We start from the raw sequence: 24,262 nt of genomic DNA on the forward strand, positions 1-24,262 counted from the left end.
TTTAATTCCAAGGCCTGTCCAAGGTGGTTTTACACAACAAATCTAGGCATATTTTTGTTTTTTTTGGTGCTAAAAATTGTTATGGTGCTGCACGTGGCAGTCCAGTAGCGTTGCACGCCTGCGCATAAACGTAAAATCGCAAAATTTGGATGGCTATAACTTCCAAAATTTTTAAATTCGTATGGTAAAGTGGTAAAGGGCATGGTTAAGTGCATTAATTTTGTTTCTTTTTTAATAGTGTACAATTTCATGTTGTTATACGTTTTGACAGTAATTAAAATAATGCATCATCGTGGTCTGTTTTTAACAAAATGTTCATAAATAAATAACTATAACTAAACGATTAAAAAACGAATTAATTATTTTTTTTTTAGTGGGAGGGAGGGGCGTACAAATATTGTTGACCCAGGGCGCAAAAATTGTAAATACGGCCCTGTAGGTGGTGCCGTTTTCAAATATTCCAAGCGTTAAAGGTATACGCCATGATGTCCGTATATCATGTAGGCAAGTACATGGCAAATACAGATCGACGTTATGAGGTGGGGGTATACCTTAGAAACATATTTTTCACTGTGAGGAGCGGTCGTCGGAATTCTGTCCAGCACTCCAGCGCTGATCAACAGCTGACCACCAGCACATGGTCACACACGGAAGAAATCATTTCGACTTCGATTGTCGGTACGTATTTTTTTTTTATCGTATTATTTTATACTCTATAGATTTAAAAAAAAAAAATACAAAACATTAAATTTGTTGTAATTTCGAATAGTTGGTTATACATTAGTAGATGTTTTATTTATTAAATATTTATATTTATTTATAGTATTTAGAAATTAACTCTAGAATAACCTAACAGTAGAACCAACGCTGGATTTTTATTTTTTAGCTTTAGTATTAGAGTATTATTTTTCGCATTCTATTGTATTGGCTTTTTTATAATATTATTGATTATTCAAATTTCTATGTGAATGTGTAAAATGTTAGGTATACAGTTTAAAAATTCTTATATCTTATTTTTTAAAATTTATTACTATCGTATAATACTGACATACGAACACAGATAATTTTCTTACCATTAAGCTTCATAATAGGTTGATTCACTATAATATTTAAACTAACGATGTCCCTGGCCAGTTTTTCAAATTTTCCGCAATTCTATAAAATTTGAAAATTAAACTTTATATTTTAGTTGCCTCCTTAATATTATAATACTTTCCCACTAATCTACTACCCGATACCTATTTAGGCAGGGAGGTTGATATGGTGTATTATATAAAAAAAAATGATTTCTCGAGAATAATTCTCAGGCCTTGTAAAATCGTCGAAATTTCATAACTACTAAACTATTTTTTATCTGAACGAAGAAGATTTTTTACGGGCTACATTTTGCTTCAGATAATGATATAATATAATTTAAAAAAAAAACGCAGAAAGTTGTATTATTTTTGAAGACATATTATAAAGTTTGGGATTAAAATTTTGGAAAACTGAGTTGGATGCGTCCTGTAAAATACCCTTTATTAGTATAAAAAATAAATTATAAATTTTGATTGATTCTACAGAACAGAATCATTATTCCCGTAGAGCGTATTTGTATGTACAAAATGTCATTGTCACCGTGGGAACCTGAACTGCTGAACGTAAAGTTGCTTACGTTATGCATTTGTTAAACAGTGACAACATAATTACCAAAGTAACAAAATTGACGTATCATTTGCGCCGAAATTTGTAGGATATATGCGCCAGTCTAATATTAGGTACAAATCTGTCATACCTACCCAACATAATATGACATGAGTGCCAAAGGTGCAAAAATGACACATAATTTGCACCAAAATTAATATTTTATATGAGGGGTTATTTGAAAATTTCGATCTTATAAAAGCTTGTCAATAACAATATATATATTGACCGTGGCACACAGGTACCTAGGATTTTGGCGCTTTCGTATGATACACCTTTTTTTCTCATTTCATTTTGGAACTTGTGTTTTCCACCAGGCAACATAGTATGCGGGTGGCGCCCTAGTGTACTGTTTGTTTTCTCTCTCTGACACAACACAACATATTTGTGTACAGCAAAACTAACCTTGTGTTTTCAATTTTTAGCTTTATAGTATTAGAGTGACTTGTCATATTGTCAAGCCCGGATTAAGACATTTCGAGGCCCAGGATCCAAAGTTTTAAAAGAGGCCCCTGTACGAAAAAAAAAATGATAAAAGTTTATTATGTACATTATGTTTTTAATGTATATAGTATTTATTAGGTGCCTGTTGTAATAAATATAGAGAGTGATCCATTTAACGTAAGACACTTATTATACGGAAACTAGATGGTTAAACGATAAAGTGTCTTACGGTAAATGGATTAACCTGTACCTATATAGATATTAGGTACTTGGCAACAAATATTGTATAATTTTATTTATAAATTAAAATGTTTAAGATTTTTTCTTCACTAAATAATCATCGGTTTTTTAAGGTAATTAGGTATGCAGTGTTATAGCCTATAACGAAAAAAGTAATGGACAAATCTGAGGCCCCTAAATAAATTCAAACTATTAAGGCCTGGGGGCTTTGGTCCCCTATGGACCACTCATTAATCCGGGCTTGCATATTGTCAAACTTGGAGATAAGTAAATTGTTTGCGGTCTTACGTATGGGATTTTTTATAATATTATTCAAATTTTTATATGACTTTTGAATGTGTTAAATGGTAGGTTTAAAAATGTTTAAAAATGATCATAATATTATCTTGCTTTAAAATTTGACATACGAACACAGATAATGTTCTTACCATTAAGTTTCAATGTTTCGTAATAAATTCCCTATAATTTTAAAACTAATAATACTAAACTTTAACCGCGTGTTCAGCATGCTGACCGTAAATGATAAATCGTTGTATTCAAAAATAATTCTGAGCGAAGTCGATCATATATTATAATATGATAGAGCCCGTATTAGGTACCAAGTATAGCTTATGACATATATTTTACACTGCTTTTAAGTAATTTATTTTATTATTAGTAGGTACCTACTGATAGCTTACAGTAGGTCGAATACATTTTTTGCCGAAAGCAAAGCATTTTAAAATATCATTGTGTGTATAAAATACATTTATAATAATATATCTACGTTCAATATTTCGATTAGCCAGTGGTCAGGATATTTTTGAAATTAAACAAAATAATTAAACCGTCATTCTTTGTTTAAATAATATTTAATTTCGTCCAAATTTCCACTTAAAACTTTGTGTTTTCTGTTTAATATGTATTTAATAGATTTTTTGTTACAGCTACTTATGATAAGTAATCGTACATTACATTTTAGATTCTGAGCGGAGCGAAGAAGCTATTGTTTTTACAATGGTGTTTATTTTTTATTTTTTTTTTATATCCTGCATACAAAATTTCTTCCAGAAGAAGTGTTTCGATTTCGACATATAGTACCTTATCTTTTAGAAAATTGGATCAAGATGGTACTTTAGAGAGGTCATTTTTCGATTTTCTCAATAGTTATTTAATGCCACGGGAAAAACCACCGGAAAATTACGATAAAACGCTAAAATATAAATACTATGGCCCATATCGTGTTATTTATATTATATTATATTAAAGACATTTAAGATTTTTTAAACCTAGATAATATTTAGAACATTTTTTAGTATATTAGGAATATTACTCAATATAAGTCATAAGGTATTTCTACTAGAAATTAAAATAATAATAGCTTATAGCTACAATATATTTCGTTAAAAGCGATTGAATTTCAAATTTGTATGACATTAGACATTCGTTATTTTGTTGTAATTCATAAAAACCTTAACCGTAGGAAATTGAAACTGTTCGTATATGTGTGTATTATAAACTATTATTTACTATAAACATTGCAGTTTTAAAAATATATTTAGAATAATAAATTGTCATAGATTGGTAGGTACCTACGTATGCCCGAAAACATATTCATAGGTACCAACGCTACGCGGTACGTCGGTGTTTACTTATAAGTCATTAACTGCTAACTAAATATATATATATATTATAATAATATTATTAATTTGAATGAAAAAATGCAAATTTTTATGGGAAAAAATAGTACGATCTACTGAACTATTTCACTATTATATATAATATTATACATTATTAATGGCAATATAATTCCGTAAAAAAATATCCTTTTAGAAGTAAGGGCTGACAGACAGTCTCCATTTAGAATCGCACATACCTATACGGAAAATGTAAATCAACGTACAAGCAGTTACAGCGATGAATAATTTTTGTTGAATTTAAATTTTACACACTAAATGGCCACAAAACTAGTGTAAACAATCTTACAGATCAGCGGATCAGCCTACAGAGATACCTATTATTAATCAATATATTTTTATTTTTTAATAAAATGCAAATACATATTTATCCAGGAGTATTTTAAGTCATGTTTAAAATATTTAATAACTTCAATAATTTCTAAATTGTATTGTTATATTATTTATAGATATATTTTAATATAAATTATCATTTAAACTAGTAAAATAAGATTGTAAATTAACTTGGGACATGAAACATTTAATATAAGATTCCTAATAAGTTTTCTTTACTATAGTTTTCTTTACCTATAGGTAAAGTTTTATTTAGCATAAACTACACGTATTTTTCTATGAACGATTGTATTTTCAATATTAACGCAATATTTTAAATCTCTGATGTTATATATTAATGTTACTAGGGTTTAGATTTTAAGATCTATATGATCTTCATATCTAAATAAACCATCAATAAAACAATCAATAAAAAAAGTATTTAAAATGTGAAAAAGCCAAAAAAAAAAGCATTTAATTTATATACAAAATCAAAATGTACTAAAAATTAAATAGATTTCAGTTAATTTATCTAAGTAGTTTGAATTAAAAAAAAACAAATAACTACCATGTACTAAAAGGATAAATTAACTTGCCGTAACAAATACCTACTTTATCGATATCGCCGATAATAAATCCCATGAAAACTAATTTTAAACATAACATCGTCAATGCGTCATTTTCACAGGCTCCTATCGATTTATTCCATTGATATATGTATATAAAACTATCAGGTAAATTGATTGTTTAAGCATTTTTAATGCATCCTAATGGGAACGTATCGCTCAGCTCAGAATCTAAAATACAATTATTTTAAGATGGCAAATTAAAAATAAATACTCAAACATGGTACCACCAGTCAGGGGCGTGCTCACAGGGGGTTCAACCCCCCCCCCCCCCCATTGACCGTATTATTTTTATTTTTTATTATAAAACAAATAATGCATGTACTTGTCGAATTATATTATCATAAAATTTCCCAATTCGTATTTTATCGTTAAATGCTTCCAACTTCGAATATTTACACTGCCCCGCAGTTGCCGATACTTTTAATATACTTTTAATAGGTACTTAAAATATAAATTTGTTTTTTAGGCTTTCAGTGTTTATTTTCTAGAACTTATTCAGAAAACTTTGATGAACTTGTTGAATTTTACCTTGATACTAATAAGCTAACAGTTAAAAGCTTAAAGCTGAACTACATATATGGTATACCAAACTTAATAAGCATGTAAAATATCCAAAAAATTGTTTAGAAGCGTTGAGACAGTGTGATAAAGAAATATTTCCCAATATACATTTTATATTAAAAATACTATTCACTTTACCAGTTTCAACATCCAACTTTGAGAGAACTTTTTCTTGTCTCAAAAGATTGAAATCGTATCTACGAAACACAATGACTGAGGTACTTTCTGGATATTAAAATAAAAATTTATATCAATTTTTTTTAACATTTTTTTTGATTTTAGACTCGACTTAATAGCTTAGCTATGTTAGCTGTTCATAAAGAAATTCCACTAACAGCGGAAGACATTTTAAATGAATTGAGCAAAAATCAAGAAAACTAGATTTGGTTCTTTAATTTTTGAATGTATATTGTATATTAGTATAATAGTTTTCTATATTAGCAATATAATATTTAAATTTATAAATAATTGAATTTGTTGTTGATTAAAAAAAAAAAAAAAGTCGTTAGGTGAAAGACTAGCTTCTTTAATTTTACTTGAACCCCCCCCCCCCCCATAAATTTTCTGAGCACGCCCCTGCCAACAGTAGGTATACCGGTTGTTTCTAAGTTTAATATACAACTGTACTTTATTACAGTTTTAGTATAATACTATAATAACAGTATAGTGCATAGGTGCTTAATAATATAATAATTATAACTCCACATTTCTATTCCTATATACAAATTGACTGTATTACTTACTTAACAGTTAAATAATATTAATTTTTGTTTTTCGTGCTCTCACAGTTGCAAGTTTCCTATAGTTCATGTGAAATGGACCCTAAACGTAAGCACTCAGCAAGTTATGACCATACCAGAACGAAGTTGAAAAAATCCAACACTGGTACAGGTACACGTCAACTTTTACGATCTTATAATATAGTGTACATGCTGTACCTACAGTGATTCCAGTAATAACTTAGATAGGTACCTAATATTATAAGCGGTCGAAATATATTTCAAGTCAACCGAATACCTACCTTGATAATATTAAAACCAAGGACTGGAACCTTGGACTTGGGTTTATGTTTCAGTTATGAAAAATCCAAAAATTTGTTTCCGGTTAATACCGATTTTAACCCGATTTTATATATTCTACATAAGCTATTGCAAATTGCGATTTGCGATTCAATAATAATCAGGTAGGTATCCCGGACTTGTTGTAGATGACATGGAAATTAGAATTTGGATTTTTGAAATTTGTTTTATGACAATTCTGTTGTACACATAATATTGTTCATTCATAGTATTGATAAACTTTTATAGATCTGTGATTTTATAATAATTATGGTAGATTTACTGATAAGTAGTAATAACCATTTTTATAATTATATTATACCTACTACTATAGAAAAATTAATATCTATTGGATTTTGGAACCGAAGAAAACCAAAATAACCTCTACATCAAAATATAGATTTCGGTTTGGGTTCATAAAAATGTAATCTAGGGTTCGGCTCCGGTTTCGGTCTCAAGATTTTCAAAAGGTTTCGGTCCAAAACCAGTCAATTTCGGTACGGTTCCAGTCAGTCTCTGATTAAAAGAAAATGTATCATGTTAATCGGTCATCACTAATATTATAGAAAAAACAACGTTATATTTATAAATATTTCGGTACTACCTACTGTTGTACTAGTGCTGCTAATATTACGACATGGTCGTCATTAATTAATATGTTTAATCAATATCAAAATATAATTGTTATATTAATTGTTACCTAATATTATTTTTTCAGCAAATACTCTCGGTACGTCGTCAGCGGATTGTACCGACTATCAACGGGCCTCAATGTCGGCGTTTGATTTAAATATGGCCAATTTGCAGGAACAAGTCAGTGGCCTGTCTAGTGCATGGTCCGACAACTACGTAGAAGGCCAAGACGTTCTAGACCTGACCTTAGTAAGCATGGCACTCTGAGATGTGTTGATAAATAATAATAGGTAGTTTAAGGATTAGGACGTTAGGATAGGTTCTACAGAACTGATACCTATATGGATTATATCCATTGAAAACATATTTTATTAGTTTAATTTCATTTATTATATATTTGTTGACATTTTCAATTTCATTAGACTACTAGTTCAAACGAATCAGATGGACCGCAAGTAATTTCTTTGGTTAGCGAGCAGAACAATAGTAACAACTATAATGATGACTGCTCTCAAGACGACCAGGCGTTGGAGGACAGGAGTTCAACGGTATACCAATATTAAACTTGTTGTAACAGAAATACCCGACAAAAATTAAATAAACAATTGATATTAGTTGACCAAAATTATGAAAATTAAGAATATTTTGCAAAACGTTAAAATTGTATTAAACGTTTCAATTTAATTTATTTCAAAAAAATATCGAGATATAAGATTTTTTTTTTAAATAAACTATTTTACATAAATAAATGATTTTACCATCAATATTTGTTTAATAATTAGATTAGTAGGTTGGCTATACTCGAAGTTTTCCAAAAATTATTTAACACAATTTAAATTATTTTTATTTTCAGTATCTATTAAAAATAAAAATAAAAAATGTCATACTGTACTTATAGCCCAAGCGTCTATACATTTTAATAAATACACAAAATAAAAATAAATTAACCAAAAATGTTTAATTAGTCTGGTGTTTCTGTTACACCTTGTACACTGAAAAGCTACAATTAAGTCTCCATTATTTTGTCATGTGTTATTTTATTGTTGTAATTAGTAATCACTTTATATTGTATACGTAAACTAAACAAAAAATATTCTAAACGTAATTTATAGCTTAGCACCTGCAGTAATGTCAGTGAAAATCATTTGGATGATAAACCACGTGCATCAGTTAATATTGACACCCACAAAAATTCACTTCAGTACACCGATGATGAACCTAATACTGTACGTATTATTTTGTATTTAATAATAGGACGTACTATAACTATGTATTTTATTTTATTTTTTCAAATTTCGAATATGATTAGATTTACTCAGAATGCTCCACTGCAGTTACTTCGCGGAGAAGCCATGTGAATAATGGCTATGATTATTATGATACCACAAACGACGAGGAGATAAATAAATCTAGTTCAGAGGTGTGTGTATACTGCATGCCACAAATTCTGCATTGCACTAATTTGTTATATATATAACATATATATATTATAAATATATTATATATTTTTTTAGTTACTTAATACGATATATTAATAGAAAAACTTAAGTATTAAATCGTATAGGCCAATTCATAAATATATTTTATTGGCTTAAAAAGTTGTACCTAAGTATTTCAAATTTTCAAACATGAAAATGGAAGAGACCTTATAATAATATAATATGATATATAATTATTTATATACGTAAACTAATCATAAAATATTCTACACGTGATTTATAGTCTTCCACCTACAGTTATAAGACCAACTGTTTCGGCTGTTATTGTGTTGATCTCAATAAAGATAATTCGGATGATGGAGCGCGAACTACAAATAACATTGGGACTACCAAACATACCAATACGTCTCAGTGCGGCGATGATGAGATAAATGCTGTGCGTATTATTTTTATTTGATCACAATAAGATTATAACTATGAATATGTGATAGTTCAGAAATATTATACTTGTTCACATTCTATAATTATAATTATTATCATGTTAATTATTTTTGTATTATATTTTCATATTTGATTAGATTACCACAGAGTGGTCGACTGCAAGTACTTCGGTTGGCCAACAGGATAATGGCTATAAATATTACCGGACCCAAAACTACAAGGAGATGAATGACACCCGTTCAAAGGTAAATACATAGCTTACTATATACGTATAACTCTATACGTATATGAATATTTAAAAAATCATGTTTGTTTATGTTATCGTGTTGTTATAATAATTTTTATCACATTATGTTATTTTTTAATTAGTCGAGAACGGAAACCCTTAGAGGATCGACTCTAATAACTTCGATTAGAGATCAGGAGAATGGACGCTTCTTATACTTGACTGAATACGACGAAGCAATGAACGAAATCCGCTCAAATGTGTACACTATTGAAAAGTCAACAACGGTAGGTACCTACGTACTCTATTTTATTATATCATATTTTTTTGTTGAATATTTAAATTCTATTCCAGCCAAGCTCGAAAAAACCAATATCGTCGTTTGTAGTGATGTCTTCATGACAGAAACCGGATGGATACATCGGAAGAGGTCGCAGACATCTTTCATATCATCAGAACACGATAAAAATCCCACGGTTGTAATATACTTCGTACATCGAAATGTCTCGTCTAGTGTTGATGATATCCTTCCAAAGGCGTTTATTAAGCTATAAGGCACGGCTTTACGAGGTACATATATTATTTGGTGTTAGATATTTGTTACTTAGATATAAATATGAGGTATTACTAGTGATGTACATTTGTATAATACAAACTGGGGCAGCTCGTCAGGGGAGACTTTGAGACTGCGTCTCCCCTTAAAAATAAGCTAACTACTTGTAAATAATATAATTAATTAAAAATAATAATGTATATATAGAAATATTTTCATTTGTATTTAAATCATATTATATAGTTTTTATTATTTATTATGATATTGAATTGAAAGTCACAAAATCAAAAACCTATTAATAGCTATCTGGATAGAAATACTATTTTAGTAATTTCTGCGGGTCATTACGGCTCATTATGACGGTCATCGGTTCAGTGAAACTGAAGCCCGTCAGTTGCAAACGTAACATGTAATGGCATGGCTGGTTAGTCTGAGGGAGCCGGGGAGAATAAGCTGTGTATCATAGACGCTTTGCCCGGGTTTAATTAGTTTTACTAGCTTTAGACGTTTTGTTCACGGTTTATTCATTATTTAATAATTATTATACGTATATCCGTCTAACATTTATTATTATATTTTACATTATAATAAGCATTTTGTTCGTATTTTAAAATGCAAAAAGAAAATATAATAGAATTTTTACTAACCACTGGGTTTTAATGCTTTAACATACGAACAAAAAAATCAAATTAAACAAATTTAGTATTAATTTAAGTTAAAAATATTAACTAAATATTAAATGAAATATTAATATTTATTATAATTAATTTTTTCAATAAAAAGGTTTTTCTTGTTCGTTATTATATAGAATTTATGTTATATAATTTAAGTCTCCCCAAAATATTTACTCGCGAACCACTACTGAACACAAATGTATAATATCGTATTATACATGGTATACACTCTGTATAGAATTGTTTTGTACAGTGGTAAAAATCTGTATACCTAAAACTTTTTTTTATGTTTGAATTATTTTATTTTCTATTATTTTTATTTTATATTGTATTTATATTGTATTAAGTACATTTTGTATAAGCGTCAGTTTAGCGTAATGAGTAGGTGGACAGATGCCTGTACTTATCATTTGGTATGTCCACCGCCTAAAAAGATCCTATCTATAGTTTAAGAATATATGAAAAGATATTGTAAAATTATATAATATATGCAACATAATATACATTCTATTTTGTTTTAATGAATAAAGAGAATCTATATTTATTGGTTTTCATAAATGAAATGTAAATAAAAATATATAATGGTATTTAGGGATTATCGATTGTGCCTATACAATAACTTAGTTTAAATATATATACTATAGGTATACTATATACTAGGTATTTTGTGCCCGTACGAAATTTAAGTCATATTCACGCCACTGTTTTATATTATGTTCTTGTCTACATAAATTATTCCCTCGGCTCGGATGGACACACATAATCTGTTAGATCTCGATGCCAGCAGCACTATCTATCTGTAAGTCTACCTACGTAGTGGACTATGTATTTATTATATAATTTCAAATTTGTGTATTTATTAAATTATATTATGTACAATCTATTGCTCTTGTACCTAACTATTGTTTAGCTGTTCTAGTTCAATAATTTGTTTTTCTATTCAGTACTTTTATTAATTAAATAATTTAAATTTTTACGATGAAAGCGTTGAATAAAATAATTTAAATAATTTAAATACATTTTTTGGATTTCAGTTTACATTTATCAAGAATAGTTTCTGCAGTCCAGTAATAACTAAGATACTAATAAGTAATAACAAATACCTACTATTATAGTAAAAAAATATTGCCAGCTGGGTATCTTGAATACCGTATATATCAACGTGACTGTACCTATGTTTGTAATGTAAAGCAAACGATTAGGTAATTATGCCTACATTACTTTTACAATGCATTTAATTTAAATGCGTACAATGTGATTTATTTTCAATTTTTAAAATAATTTTTTATCGTTATATCGCTTAAAAAGATTAAACGACTTTAAACAGCACAATACTAATGGCAAATTAATTTTATTCGCCATGACACGAGAACACAATTATTCTGCATCCCTGCCCTTAAGAACTTAACAGTTGAGTTGCCTCATAGTAAGACCGTATTAGTCTTGGGGAAAAACCGTATCTAAAACAGTAGCCGTGGATGTAAATAGTATACCAAATCATGGGGGGGGGGGGGGGTATCACTTCGGGGTCTGGTTAAGGGTAGTATATATTATTGCCTACATGTTAAACATTCTTATATATTCTGTTGGTACTTCGCCTGCCGGCTAGACGTATTTTGAGGTTAAAAGCATGATTTATATTATGGCATTCGGGGTTATTTTTATGGACTATATTATTATATTATTTTCTTCCACCATATAAACTATTTAATTTATAATAAACTAGTTAGTTTATATTGTTGAAAGTTATTTTAAAATTGTATAATACTATAATGCCATAACCTCAAAAACACTTCTGTAGGGCAGCGTTCAACGAAAGCGGAATGCTGATAAATGATAATGAATAGTTGTCCGATCTTATCTTCTAAGACCGGTGTATTATCCGAAACAACAAGAACTTTTACAAAATATCTACATTATACGAAGTATTTGACTTAAAATCGTGAACACCAGTTATTAGTTTTACATTTTCAGTTTCTACTGTAGAGTGGTAAGAGCTCATTTATTTATTTTTAAACATATATATCCAGGACCAAATCTAAAAATTCAACACCCGAGGGCCGGGGATAGGAAAATACCCCTATTTTCATTCGAATAACTGAGATGTAACCCAAATATTTTTTTAAAACATTATCATTAATTTATTTTCAAAATACCAGAATATTACATAAATAACACATTACATAATATAGTGTACGTAGGTATAATATACAAGGGGAAACACTGAGCAAGCTCGTGTAGAGGACCAATTAGATATCTACTCTTAAAAAAGGATATTACTATAAGGTCGTGGTTATGTTTATTTTCAAACAAACATAATAAAATATTCCAACAAAAATTCTGCGTACAAAAAATATATTCATGCATGGTAGGTAATTTATCTATTGTACGCATCAGTTAATAAATAAATATTTAATTAATTAACATTTTTAATATAATTTACAGATATTAAGCAACAAACAAATACAGAGTAGAATAATACATATTTATCATACATATAGATCTTAATATCAAACTATATCTGAAAATGTCAAATAATTTTTACAGACACAAAATTGTATTATGTATGCTCATTTATTATTATTTTCTTACGAAACACAAAAACAAATTATTCCCTAAATTCACCAGCAAATATGATAATGTCATTACGTAATTTTGCAAATTTAGATTTATTTCATTGTAGTAGTAATGATATTAAACAGATATATGGTTTAATTTAAATTTTCATAATATTACCAATCTTTATACTACGAGATTATTGTTATTATTATATTATTATTAATTTTACTTTTTATTTTATACAAATTGATTCTCAAATACTGTTAAGGTTTTCTTTTCTATGAAATTATATTGTAACTGTTATATTTGTACATACTTTTTGTAAATGGAGTTTTTTTTCTCCGAAAATAAATAAATAAATTATGTTACTCTACATTTATACTCCTGGCTAAATTAATAATTAGTTTTATGTTCTAAATAGGTGTTATACAGTGAAGAATGCCGAATAATAGCATTTCAACATATAAATTCAAACCGTTTCAATTCACTGTATTAAAGAAAAGTCTTGATACAGTGCTACCTCCATTGGTGAGACTTGGATATAACGTGGTGTGCAATGATGCCTATTTATTCTCGTTTAGATGTTCCACTGTTCAAAGAAACGTTAGACACATTTTTTTTTCTTTATAAAAATTACTGCCAATTCCTTATTTTTATTAAGTTTTATTAATTTTCTTTTAAGTTAAAAAGTGTTCTGCTTTTAAATTGGAAATTATTTTATTGTTCATTATCTTTTGATAACCCATGTTTATATCGTAACTCATATTACTGACATTCTCTTAAGTGTTTAAACCATATTAATCAATGTGTACTTTTAGAATGATTTTGGTCGACCAGTCCCATCAACTATGCAGGAGCTGTGGAAGTATAGTTTTGATACAGGTGAATGGAAAATAATCAAGTGCCAAAATGTTCCTCAGGAATTAGTATCTGGTCCAACTATACTATCTGGTAACATAATTATTATAAATGGAGGTCCTGGAGTTCCATCTGGAGAATTTGGTTGCAACCGCATGTACTTGGGTAAGATTTAATGACACAACTTACAATAATGATGAACATTAGTAAAATTATTACACAATTTTAATGATAACAGGAAATTTAGCCGATGAGTGTAAAGAATATGGAATGAGCTTTGAAGAGTTAGAAGTGTCTGGAGATGTACCGATACCATTATATGGACAAGATGTTGTATTGGATGGTAAATATATTTATTCAATTAGTGGCACTTCTGGTAACGAATATAGGATGGCTGTTCATCGATTTGATCTGAGTACAAAAAAATGGGAGTTGTTACATAAGTCAGACGGGAAAAGTCAAGACCCTAAATCTAGAAATACACATAAAGTGGTATTCTACAAGGACAAAATATACTTATTCAGTGACAAGAGAGATAGTGACGGCAATATTTTCTGCGATTTTTCGGTTAGTGTAAAATATTTAATTTATATTTGTAAACAAGGTATTCTCTTCTAAATTTACTTTTATTCAATCATATTCATTATTTATATGTAAATTTATGTTATAAAAATATCACGGTCAGTAAGAAAGACATACATTTTCAGATGGTAGCACAAATTTCATATTATGTTTATTATTTGTATAATATTATGTTAGCTGCAATGTTGATGTTTAGTAATTTTAGTGAATTACTGGTCAATAATGACAATAACTATCTTTTAATTTAATAACAATATTTCCAAGCTTTATTAAATAATGTATAACAGTTTTAAACAATGATGAAATATTTATATTTACTTAGTCATTATCGTGAGTGTACGAATGTAAACGATGATGTAAATTATTACGGATTATAATTGTTTTCTAAAATGTAAATACTAGTCTCCTATGATATTGCCTAAATTTATTATTGACAATATCTGAATTTACATCATTGTGGCAAATATATATTTTAAAACATAAGTACTTTATTAAAATAATGCTTTTCAATCCAAATTTCACTTTATGCACCAGAGAATTAAAAATTAAACTTTTATTTTCCTATTATTTTTAAAGTTCTTTTAGACATTTTGAGTACATTTTTTCTTATCTTTACATACTTTCTAGTATCTTTCTTCCAAGATTTGATAACATTTTATGGATTTCCTTCTAAAAGAAAAATATTCATATTTCTATTGTTAAAATGTATCTAGCGGCGACTTATGCACTAGCCGATTTATCATACGCTTTTCAATCACCAGATATGCGATGATTAATTTCACAAAATAGTTTACTTTTAAAGAATTTTTTAACTATTTTTTATTTTCTAAGCGCATTAGATTTTATTTTTCGGTTTAAAATAATTTGTAAGACATTTAAAATTTTTTAACTATTTTTTTATATGCACATTTAATAGTATTTTTTAAAGACATTTTTCTTGTTTTTAGAACTTTTAAATCCACTTCCTAGTTATAACACTACCTCGATAGCATTAATGATGAAATATGTAGTCAATATACTGCCTAACAGGATCTTATCTACAGATTTTAAATTCAAACAAATCAATAAAATGTACTGTATAGTCTTATATATTATAATTATATAAATATATACTGTTTTATATCTTTTTTTGGTAGAGTACAAAGAACGCTTGCTGCGGTTGCTGTTATATTGAAAATTTTAATGCTATGCATGTAACAAGATAGGCCAATTTTTGTATTTTAAAGATGATAATAATTGATTGTTTTAAGTTCATGCATTTTATATTTAGATATTATTATTTTTCTAGAAAATCCATATGTTTGATGTGGCAACCAAACAGTGGCAATTACTTCCGGCTAAATACGACCACAGGGTGCCAGAACCTGGTTATCCGATTCATAGAAGCTGGCATAGCTGTGTCCAATGTCCTGAGAATTCTAATTTGGTGTATATAAATGGTGGTTTTGATACTTTCCGATCCTTCAAAGACGTTTGGCGTATTGATTTTGACACTTTGCAATGGGAAAAACTCACCATGTGTATAATGCCTCAGCCAGTATTCTTACACTCAACTGTTATAACGCCTTCTGGTCGTATGCTTTGTTATGGTGGCATGGTTTCTGAAGATGATATAGATGATGAAATTTGCCTTTCACATGATATTACTAGTGCATGGATTAAGATACCCAAATTGAAATTAATTTGCTGGGAAGCCATGATTTTCTATTTTAAAAAAGAAATGATTGAATCTAGTGATGAACATTTAAAAAATATTGGTTTACCTCCAGAATTCTACAAAAGAATAACTGAAGCGCGCTGAATTTATTAAATTAAGTTGATTTAAAAATACATTTCTTCATTAATGTTTTCTAGAAAATTAGTATTGTTAATATTAAATAAATATTTTTGATGGTTTTATAAAAATGTCAATTGTATTATATTACATCATTATGAAATTTATAGATGAAAGGTGCTATTACCATAAAATATATAACCTAATGTTTTAAACATGATACAATTTTCATTATAATTTTTTTTTTTATTTTATTAACGAGAATTAAAATAAATTATTAGATATAAATTTAATTTGAATAAATCTGACTAAAACCGGCTTAACTCATCAACATAATTATTGTAATTTTAATTTTAACATATTATAATTTTTTAAAACTATTGTGTTGATGTTTTCTTATATTATGTATTAATGTATCATAATAAAATTTGTTTTTATTTTCAAATTTTGTACTTAAATTATACTCAAAAAGAGTATCTAGATACAAGATACAAAATTAATTGTGAAGGAATATAAAAGATATAGGATACAAGTATCAATTTTTCAACATTAACTTTCTATTTATAATATTATGATAAAATAAATAATAATTTATACAAAAAATATTACATTACTTGCATACCTATGTGGTGCTACATGGCTACACTTGTGTCATAGAGCAGGGGCCTGTTTAAAAATCATTATCTGGGCTGTTTATTTGAGCTAGTTCAACCCTGTCTAGATACACTATACAAGATTAATTGTGAAAGAATAAAAGATATAGATGATATAAGTAAACATTTTTTAAAATTAACTTAAATTAAAAAAAAAATTCCTCCTCATTTTTTGGCTAGGTTGATAGGTGTATGAGCACCTTGACAACAATGTTACATTTATTTTAAGTTTTAAATGTTCTGAAAAATGCAGATGGAAATCAAAATTCCAAAACAATTATGCAATACAAAAAAGGTAAATTTTGGCAAAATAAGTAACATGAAACTAATATAATACTATAATGGCATAAAATGTATAGTGAATTATAACACTTGATACATACAAAATATGTATAATGGTACAAGATACAATTGTATTTTTGATACATGTATAATATTTACCAGTTTTATCTGCTGGAAAGTTGTGAGTATAAGATAACTGAGCTAAGATTTTGGTGACTTTTGCATTTTATTTTATTTAAATAGGTACTATACCTACAATTCTAACAAAAAACTAAATTTGTTTCGGGATATAACAATTTAGAATGTGTAATTTTTATTTTACATTTTTTGCATTTTTTTTGTTAAATGCATTTTATTGCATTTTTAAGGTCAGTTTTAGGTAATATTACAAATATTATGTTCTTTTCATGTATTTATACTAATATTTCTATTTATTAGATTCTGAGTGGAAAGATGCAATACATTCAACGTATTTCCATGAACTTTTCAATGGTTGTATATATTTGCATTTTCTATACACGATAAAATTTTCAAAATATTTAGATTTGTTTTGAACTGTTTAGTAACATTTTTTGTTTCAAATTTTATTTGTCTTTTTTTTTACGAATGTCTACAAAACTTTAATTGTTGGTAAAAAAAGCTTAAATATTTAATACAAGACTTCTACTATATTGTTACAATCACATTTGAAAAATTTTTAAAACACACAGTCTCGACGTCTCAGTTTTTATTTATAAGCATTTAACATTAAATACAAAGAAAATACTGAAAAATCACGAAAATTAGTAAATTATTTTTTAGTTGAGAATTCATAATACAAGATAACACTTTTTGAATTTAACATTTGGAAATTTAAAACAAGATTCCTCATAAGTTTGTCTACCTTTATCAAAAAAAAAAAAAAATGTCTACAAGCAGATCAAATTAAATTTTTATGAGCGTTTGAAATTCATATTTTTACTATATTGAATATTCACTTGATTTTTCATGTAGCAATTTTCTTATTTTGTTGTAATTCAAAAACGAATAACGTTTGATACATGAACATTTCAACAAATGTTTATATTTTATGTTCTATACCTACACCACACAATTTTGAAAATATTTTGAGTTGTTTGAAGTTGTATACGGACAATTTCATATTTCAATTTTTTTTTTTTTTTCTATAAATATCAATAAAATTTTTTGTTAGTTAAAAAGGCTTGAAGATTTAACAGAAGGCACCTAGTATACTATTTCAGAGACAGATGAAAAATATTTAAAATCCTAAGTCAAATTTTTTTTATTAGCATATAAATTTGAAAATTTACAAAATATGGATAAATCACAAAAATTTGCAAATTATTTTGAGTTAATAATTCGTAAAATTTTTCTTTTTAAATCTAAGATTTTAAAATGTAATATAAGATTCCTTATATTCCTTATTTATATAAAACTAAATAATATATTTTAAGCAAATAAGCTCAAAAAATCAAAATGAAAAAAATATACTGTTTTAGAACGCTGTATAAATAGTTATAATAATGGATTTATAATATACTTAATTGGTAGAATATCTACAAATTATATCAAATATTTTTAGTTAACAATTCAAAATATTATAATTTAACCAGGGATTGAAAGCCTTATTAATTATGTTTTTAAAAACGTTATTTTTCTATATTGTTTTTGATTAACGTTTTTAAAAACGTTATTTTTCTGTATTGTTTTTGATTAACGTTTTAAACATTATTTTCCTATTGTTTCCAAATAACGTTTTTGATAATACATATTTTTTTTATAGTATATTCTTATAACTTATAACTTTTAACTTTTAAGTTATAATATAAAAGTTGAAAATACAATTAATTATTCTTAATATTTAAATATAAAATTATATAAAATTATAATTTGTATAAAAAGTAGAATATTCAAAATTTCTGATTTAAAATTAAAATGTTTTTAAAGTTGAAGATTAAAAAGAAAAGACAAGTGAATTTTTTTTCAAAATTTTTCTTTTTCATGGTATAATTTAATTATGTATAATACTATAATTTATTTTCGTTTTCGTTTTTGATTTCGTTATTAAATTTTTTTCGGTTTTTGGGATTTTTTGTTATCGTTTTTCAGTTGTTTTTTGTTTTTTGTTTATTTTCGTTTGATAACGTTTTTTAAAAACGTTTTACATCCCTGAATATAACAAACCTAAAATATTTTATGGTTATTATACAATTATCTATCATAATTTATTGATGCAATACACAGTATTACAATTATGATTATGATTAGTTCCGATGATCATTATATTTATTTTTAAATTTTATAAATTTTTTGGTATATAAGCATACCCACCTAACTATCGTTTAATAATGATGATTATAATTATAAATCTTATGATTTTTTTTTCTTATAATAATAGGTAGGTAGTTACATAATTTTAATTGTATTCTGTTACTTGATTTGATTCACAAGTGGAGTTTACATGAACTCAACTTTACCTGATTTTTTTCACCAGCCTAGCTTACATAATCCTAATTTTACCTACATTATTTTTTTCTGACGGAGCTTACACTGAAATATGGGTTTTTATTAATCGATTATTTGAATTTTAGATTTTCTTAGAAATTATATATGCTTAATTTATTTATTATCATTAACTCTATTTTTAATTGCTCGTCTTCATTAAATAGTATAATAGATTCTGAACGTATAGGTGATTAAAAGCAATAATTTGTTTTACAATGGGTGTTTTGTTTTTTTAAAAAAAAAACTGAGTTCATCATAAAAAAAGCAGTAAAATAACGAAAAATAAATCTTTAAGAGTGATCTTTGGTGGCAAATTGGATCAAATTGAAACTTGAGGGGGAGGGGGCTGTTTTCAATATGTTGTTTCTTTTGTTGCAATTAGACATGATATAATTTTCGAAATACTATGGCCTATATCGTGTTATTTATATTATATTATATTAAAGACATTTAAGATTTTTTAAATCTAAAAAATATTTAGAACAATTTTTATTTTAAAATGTAAAGAATTCTCCATTTTAACACCTAATGCTTGACAATTAAATAGTATATTAATTATATTACTCATAAGTCATAAGGTATTTCTACTAGAAATTAAAAAAATATTAGCGTATAGCCATAATATATTTTGTTAAAAGCGATTGAATTTCAAATTTGTATGACATTAGACATTCGTTATTTTGTTGTAATTCATAAAAACCTTAACCGTATGAACTTGAAACTGTTCATATATGTGTGTAATATAAACTATTATTTACTATAAACATTGCAGTTTTAAAAATATATTTAGAATAACGCTACGCGGTACGTCGGTGTTTACTTATAAGTCATTAATTGCTAACTAAATTATATATATTATAACAATATTATTAATTTGAATGAAAAAATGCAAATTTTTATAGAAAAAAATTGTACGACCTACTGAACTATTTCACTATTATATTATTTAATATTATACATTATTAATGGCACTTTAATTCTGTAATAAAATATCCTTTTAGAAGTATGGGCTGACAGTCTCTATTTCGAATCGTACATAGGTACCTATACGGAAAATTTAAATCAACGTGCAGCAATAGTAGTTACAGCAATGAATAATTTTTGTTGAATTCAAATTGTACACACTAATGACTAATTGGCCACAAAACTAGTGTAAACAATCTTACAGATCAGCGGATCAGCCTACAGAGATATTATAAATCAATATATTTTTATTGTTTAGTAAAATGCAAATACATATATTTATCCAGGAGTATTTTAAGTAATGTTTAAAATATTTAATAACTTCAATAATTTTTAAATTGTATTGTTCTATTATATATAAATATATTTTAATATAAATTATCATTTAAACTAGTAAAACAATATTGTAAATTAACTTGGGACATGAAACATTTAATAAAAGATTCCTAATAAGTTTTCTTTACTATAAAGTTTTATTTAGCATAAACTACGCGCATTTTTCTATAAACGATTGAATTTTCAATGTTAACGCAATATTTTAAATCTTTGATTTTATATATTAATGTTACTAGGGTTTAGAGTTGAAGATAATATAGTCAATAAAAAAAGCATTTAAAATGTGAAAAAAACCAAAAACAGCATTTAATTTATGTATAAAATCAAAATGTACTAAAAATTAAATAGATTTCAGTTAATTTAACTAGGCAGTTTTTATTAAAAAAACAAATAACTACCATGTACAAAAAGGTTAAATTAACTTGCTGTAACAAATAATTTATCGATATCGCCGATAGTAAATCCGATGGAAACTAATTTTAAACATAACATCATCAATGCGTCATTTTCACAGGCTCTTATTGAATATTCCATTGATATATGTATACAAAACTATCAGATAAATTTATAATTATACACATACAAATAAAAAAAAAAGGAAAAACTAAAAAAGCCATTATAGGCAACTTAATTTTTAAATTAAAGCTCTCGGTTCCAATGTAATTTTGTTCATAAAATTATTCTTTACGGAAATAATGATCGTGTTCTGTATAATCAACTAAATTTGATAACATTTTTTTAAACTACTAGAGGTAATTCTACAGGCTGCATTGAACTCCGTTTTTCAATATTTTATAGGCATCAAAAATTGATTATTAACTAAGCATTTTTAATGCATTTTAATGGAAACATATCGCCCGGCTCAGAATCAAAAGTTCGATTATTTTAAGACGGCAAATTAAAAATAAATACTCAAACATGGTACCACGAGTAGGTGTACATGTATTTCTAATTTTAATATACAACTGTACAGTCTACAGTCTTTTGTTTTTCACGGCGCGTTTGATAAATAATAGGAATTTTAAAATTTGACCTATCATCAATACTATGGTAAGACTGAATTAGTCTTGAGGAAACACCGTATAGATTGTTTTATGATCTAAAACAGTAGCCGTGGATGGAAATAGTATACCTAAACAGGGGGTTATCACTTCGGGGTCTGGTTAAGGGTAGTATATATTATTGCCTACATGTTAAACATTCTTATATATTCTGTTGGTACTTCGCCTGCCGGCTAGACGTATTTTGAGGTTAAAAGCATGATTTATATTATGGCATTCGGGGTTATTTTTATGGACTATATTATTATATTATTTTCTTCCACCATATAAACTATTTAATTTATAATAAACTAGTTAGTTTATATTGTTGAAAGTTATTTTAAAATTGTATAATACTATAATGCCATAACCTCAAAAACACTTCTGTAGGGCAGCGTTCAACGAAAGCGGAATGCTGATAAATGATAATGAATAGTTGTCCGATCTTATCTTCTAAGACCGTGTATTTATCCGAAACAACAAGAACTTTTACAAAATATCCTACATTATACGAAGTATTTGACTTAAAATCGTGAACACCAGTTATTAGTTTTACATTTTCAGTTTCTACTGTAGAGTGGTAAGAGCTCATTTATTTATTTTTAAACATATATATCCAGGACCAAATCTAAAAATTCAACACCCGAGGGCCGGGGATAGGAAAATACCCCTATTTTCATTCGAATAACTGAGATGTAACCCAAATATTTTTTTTAAAACATTATCATTAATTTATTTTCAAAATACCAGAATATTACATAAATAACACATTACATAATATAGTGTACGTACGTATAATATACAAGGGGAAACACTGAGCAAGCTCGTGTGGAGGACCAATTAGATATCTACTATTAAAAAAGGATATTACTATAAGGTCGTGGTTATGTTTATTTTTCAAACAAACATAATAAAATATTCCAACAAAAATTCTGCGTAAAAAATATATTAATGCGTGGTAGGTAATTTGTCTATTATACATATCAGTTAATATTAATAAACATTTAATTAATTTACATTTTTAATATATTTTACAGATATTAAGCAACAAACAAATACATAGTAGTATAATACATATTTATCATACACAATAGATCTTAATATCAAACTATATCTGAAAATGTCAAATAATTTTTTTAATCAAATATTTAAAGTCAAATTCTATATGAAACTCATTTTTGAAATTCACTCATCTTGATTTCAATGACAAAACAACTTGATATGATTTGTTACTTAGCCCATATTCTGCCACATATTTATAAACTATAAAAGAAAAAGAAAATATACAATTGACACCAATTATAATTTTAAAAATAATAAGTCCATCGATGAAGCTGGGGGTTTTCCCACCCTAGATTCGATCCTGTCATTATATAATTATTAAGCCCTGTCCGATGTGGCTTAAAATGTATTATCATTTTTTTTTTTTTGTTTCCTTAAATCTCTATACACCCTTTAAAATATGAGTAATTAATTCATCCCTGTACTTTAAATGAACTATTCAGTGTGTACAGACACAAAGTGCATTAAGTTACTCTAAATTAATAATCCTGGCTAAATTAATAATTGGTTTTATGTTCTTAATAGGTGTTATACAGTGAAAATGTCGAATAATAGCATTTCAACATACGAATTCAAACCGTTTCAATTCACTGTATTAAAGGAAAATCTTGATCCACAGCAACGTCCATTGGTGAGACTTGGAAATAGCATGGTGTGCAATGATGCCAATTTATTCTCGCTTGGAGGTTTGAAGGTTCAAAGAATCGTAAGACACATTTGTTTTTCTTTATACAAATTATCGTCAATTCCTAATGTTTATAATTTTTTCTTTTAAGTTGAACAGTGCTCTGCTTTTATAATGGAAATTGTTTTACTGTTCATTATCTTTTGATTGCCCATGTTTATATCGTACCTACTCATATTACTGACATTCTCTTAAGGGTATAAACCATAATCAATGTGTACTTTTAGAATGATTTTGGTCCAAGAGTCCAATCAACTATGCAGGAACTGTGGAAATATAGTTTTGATACAGGTGAATGGAAAATAATCAAGTGCCAAAATGTTCCTCAGGAATTACAGACTAGTACAACTATACTATCTGGTAACATAGTTATTATATATGGAGGTACTGAAGT

The sequence above is a fragment of the Acyrthosiphon pisum genome, chromosome X (genome assembly GCF_005508785.2).
Source record: "Acyrthosiphon pisum isolate AL4f chromosome X, pea_aphid_22Mar2018_4r6ur, whole genome shotgun sequence".
In the NCBI taxonomy this organism is placed as follows: domain Eukaryota; kingdom Metazoa; phylum Arthropoda; class Insecta; order Hemiptera; family Aphididae; genus Acyrthosiphon; species Acyrthosiphon pisum.